The sequence below is a fragment of the Apteryx rowi genome, unplaced genomic scaffold (assembly GCF_003343035.1).
Source record: "Apteryx rowi isolate R43461 unplaced genomic scaffold, aptRow1 scaffold_4, whole genome shotgun sequence".
Lineage (NCBI taxonomy): Eukaryota > Metazoa > Chordata > Aves > Apterygiformes > Apterygidae > Apteryx > Apteryx rowi.
The window spans coordinates 585-5,286 of NW_020450529.1; the positions used below are offsets into that span (position 1 = coordinate 585).

At 51.7% G+C, this 4,702-nt stretch overlaps 1 long non-coding RNA gene across 1 annotated transcript; it reads right to left on the reverse strand.

Annotated features, from left to right (window-relative positions):
* Positions 1 to 751: 751 nt before the first annotated feature.
* On the reverse strand, positions 752 to 4,612 carry LOC112970495. Its single transcript, XR_003255026.1, has 4 exons — positions 4,476 to 4,612; positions 3,884 to 3,948; positions 3,164 to 3,358; positions 752 to 2,485 (listed from the first exon to the last, which is right to left on the reverse strand). It is a non-coding gene; the product is annotated as an uncharacterized LOC112970495 (long non-coding RNA).
* Positions 4,613 to 4,702: the final 90 nt, after the last annotated feature.

Genomic DNA, 4,702 nt, shown 5'->3' on the forward strand with positions numbered 1-4,702 from the left:
GGCTGCGGTATTCTTTGTACGCGGGGAAGGGCAGCGGGGGCTGCAGTACTGGCGCGTCGACAACCGAGGGCAGCAGTGAGCAGGGGAAAACCAGTGCGCATGCGCTCGCCTTACGGGTGCAGAGCTGCGTATCGGACAGCCGTGAGGGCGGCAGGACGCTGTGCGCACGCGCGCCCGATTCGTGTGCAGTACTGCTTTTTCGACACCCGAGCGACACATGTCCGGTAAGGACCAGACACAGCGGGCCACTGCTGCAGGGCGGAGAAGGCACAGGCACCTGGAACTACAGCTGCTGGCCTGACACAGAGCACAACGCGGCTGGCTGGTGGGAACCCCGCTGACAGAGAACTGCACCTCCCGCCACCTCGAGAGGCGCAACACGGTCTCCCAGAAGGCCAATATGGGAAGGCTACACCTCCCGGCATGTCCTGCAGACGAAAACGGCTGCCGGGAAACCACTGCCAGAAAACTATAGCTCCCAGCATGCCGTGCAGACTAAAAGGACCGCCCGGAAGCCCAGTGCCGGAAGACTACTGCTCCCGGCATGCCGGGGTGGGGCGGGGTGCCGCGGCGCTCTGTGAGGTTTGTGGCGTTCGCTCTGTGGCGATCGCGTTCTGTCCCACCCCTCTTCCCGCCGCCCGCCCTCGGGACCCGGATACCGCCGCAGAGCCCGGAGCGCCGCCTCGCGATCCCCAACACCGGCCCGGGACTCCCCCGACACTGTCCGCGGAGGGACTGTTTTTTTTTTTTAGGAACGCGACGGCAGCTGCGAGCACGGCGGGAAGCAGTGCGCGTGTTGCGGGTGCCGTTCTGCTTTTTCGACACCCGAGGGCACCGGTGAGCCATGTTAAGCCAGTGCGCATGCGCGAGCCGCTCTGTGCAGCACTTGCCTGTCATCACCCGAGGACAGCGGTGAGCGCGGCTGTGAACTAGTGCGCATGCGCGCAGCGCCTCTCCGCAGTGCCGGTGGTCGTCGTCCGTGGGCAGCAGTGAGCGGGCCGCGGGCGGGGGGGTGTGTGGAGGTGGCGGCACCGCGCATGCGCTGTTCGCCCGGCTGTAGTCCTGGTTTGTGATCAGGCGAGGGCAGCACCGAGCCGCGTTACAGCCGTGCTGGGCTCGCACGGAAGAGCAATACTTCAATAGCAGCCGTGATCATGACTTCGCATCCTGTAACTATGTGCCAACACGCAACTTCAGCGCTGGCCTTTGGAGATATTTCACTGCCATCGCCTCATCTGATCTACCGTTACTTACAGTGCCTGCTGCGAGGCACAGAGTCTCTGTATTTTGTACTCAAGCCGTTTCTACTAGAGGCTCTAGTAATAAAGCTTTCATTTGAACATCATTGCAAAATACTCTACAGACAAGAAATACTCAGAGGCTGCATTAAAAAAAGAAAAAAAAAAACCCACAAAACTTACTTAATGGGACAATTTGCAACCATTAACCAGCAGCAGTCTTCTTTAGGACTTTCAACTTCTTGCCTTTATTGATTGTTAAACAAAATAAATAGCCAAAGGAAAGCTGCACTATTTTCTCAATGGACTGCTCAGTTTTTATTATTAAACAGTAAGAGATGTTTGCACAGAGTACGTCTACCACGCTAAAGCCTGAAAACATTAGTATTCCGATCACCTTTTGTGGTGCTACAGGAAACAAGCAAAAAAGGCTTGTTCTGTTTTCAAAGTAGCTGGACTTTTCTAACAGTGATCACAGCCTAAAGGCTATTACTATGTGAAAAAGACTAATGGCTCGACCACCTATGTGCCACTTACCTGGCTTGATTACTAACAGGTATTAGTAATGAAAGTGCATAGCCTTCTATAAAAGGTAAATACTGTCTTTTCAAAACTTCCAGTGACTCCACAGAATTGTCATTACTTTTGATTGGTAGCCAGCTTCTTCTAATCCAGCTGCGAGAAACAATTTGCCTTCAAGTCAGAACTTTCTGCTCCCCAGGGGTTAAAAGGAGACCTGTCATTCGCTGCTCTCTCTCAAAATGTACAGTAAGCCCTAAAGTACAGGACAAGACACCTTCTCTAAGGAAGCTGGCTACTATGTCTCCTTCGCTGCAGGTCTCTCTTAGTATCGTGGTCCATTCAACAAACAAAAGAGTACGATAAATGTTTTAATCTGCTCTAAGTGCTTTCATATAAGAGAACACCATCAGAATGAGTTATTACGGGATTTAGTCTTCACTACGCACGCTACCCCAGTGCCATGGACTTGCTTTAGAGGATCGGTAACATACACGTTTTTGCACTAACATTCACGGAATGAACAGGCACTCGGTCAGGTAGGATTGTTCATAAAAAACACGCTGACAACGTGTTGCTGGGGAACAAGCCTAGACAAGCAGTTCTTTACTCTGATCCTTCGGCTTACGTTTCTTCGGCTGGATGCAGTCAAAAGGTGTCTTTTTCACGTCCCGCTGTTGGGGCCTCCCCAGCGATTCCTGCAGCAACTCCCCCCTCAGCAGAAACAACTGAAGAAGAGAGAGAATGGCACTCAATCTTTGGGCCAAAAATAAAACTCTCTAAAACAGAGTAGGTGGGCCAAAGAGGTAACTTCTCTGTGCCACAGAGTTGCTTGCACATATGTAGGCTGCCTCTCCCTGCTATAACGGTATCCCATATGTGGGGTTTGCTGCGGTGAAATAAGTGACTTGTTGATGAACTATGTTGTGAGACAATGACTGTGATAAACGAYGAAAAGTCCAGAAGGACTTGAAAGACGTAGTAAATTTTAACCTGAACCTTGAAGGAAGAACACCAAGGACGGATGGTGAACCTTGAAGGAAGAACGCCAAGGATGGATGGTAAAGGAAGAACGCCAAGGAYGACTGGATTGTTTATCCAGGATGYAGAGCAKYGCCAAAAGATAAATGGACTGAGAGTTYGGGATGTAAATAGCATTAAAGACCAGCTGGATTATATTAAATGTCATATTGATAAGCAAATAGCGAACTAGGTAATTAGTAAACAATGAATCAGCATATAGAGTCAGAATATAAAAGTGTGATCCTGCTTACAATAAAGTGGACATGCGTAGCATTCATACTGAGTGTATTGCCGTGTCTCGTCTTCACTGCAACACCCATACCAGCAAGGACACAGTGAAAAATTTCGGGAACTACAGTATTTACCAGAAGCATTTCCAATACCTTGAGAAAACAGTTGAAGGACAGGCTCACGCAGGGCGTGTGACTGGAAAGAAAACTCTGCACAAAGGCCTAAAATGACCAGCCCAGAGCATGGATCCCGTGGTCTCCAGGAGTGCAGGAGTTCTCATGTTCTTGAATATATCGCTGCTGGTGAAACACAATACACTGCAGTAATACTGACTGTTGGAGGTAAGCCTGGAATAAGAGTGAAAGAAAAGTACACATTGAAGACAAATATGAAGTTACAAGCCCCTTGCAATTCACAGACACGCTTCTAGATTTACCGCCTATTTCAAGGCGCGCCTTCGGCAATTCCGTCCAATTTATTTTCCCAGAAGCCTGAGACAAAGATGAAATGCATATCAAAGACAGGTACAGCATAACTGCTCTGGCCTATAAATTACTGGTTTCAACCACTGCACAGTTAAAGCGCTAGCATTCCTGCCAAGAAATAATGTCAAAGCAGAATGATGAAGTAGGTCATAATTCTGAAACTGGACATAAAGGAGCCCGTTTGGCAGTCACGAGTTGAAATACAGCATTCTCATTCTCACTAATAACCTCCCGTAGAGACTGGCAGCTCTACACTGGTTTCTGCACTACACAAAGGAATTAGATACTGGGCAGATGCCACATCCTGAACATGGAACTATGGATCCGAAGGCACAGATTTAAATGAATGCCTGTGACGTACCAGAGGTCTAGCGTATTTACATTTACCGTATATCAGCTCTCCTGTGTGGACAGGCTGTTCCATCTTCTTTATTTGTTAGCTGACAGAGGCCCTATGAGAAAGCAAAGAAAGGAAGAAATTCAAAATGAAATTAAACAGATTAGAGGTGGCCTCAAAGGGTTTGCTCGATCTCCCCCCACCCAGCCAAACCACCTTTGGAAAGGCACATCTCAAAATACATGTAGTTCTGTGATCACTGCATTCCTGAGAGCCTAATAGTAGATGGTGCTTGTTAAACAGGAATGAAATTGTAAAACAGGTGTTTAACAGTCTCACAGAGATTTATGGCACTTGAAGGAAAAATGTTTCTTGCAGCTAGGTTTGAAGAAGCTGGGAAAGGCAGGGCCGGGCGGCTCAGCCCTATGCGGCCCGGCCCGGCCCCGCGCGGCCCGTCATGATCCCTCACGGAGCAGGCCGGGCCGCAGAAACGCCCCCATCAGTGTCTTCCTGGCACCTCCGCCTCCACGCAGCGACAGCCCCTCGTGCGTGCAACACTGCCACGGCCGCAGCCTCCCGAAGGGCCGCGCCAACCTCCCCGGCGCCCCCGAGCCCTCGGCGCCAGGCRGCCCCGGCCCTCACCCGCCGCCGCAGAGAAATGCGCCCGACCAGCCGTCATGCTGCTCCGGGCAGGGCGCATGCGTGCCCGCGACGCAGCGCTCTTCCGGCAGCGAGCGCGGGCGGGAAGGGCAGAGGGCGCCCCCGCGCGCTCGCCGCCGGGGCTGCGCCGGCCGCTCCTGCTCCCGCTCGCTGGCCGCGCCGCGGGGCTTCGGCCTCCCGGATTCCGCATGCGCACTGCAGCCGGACCG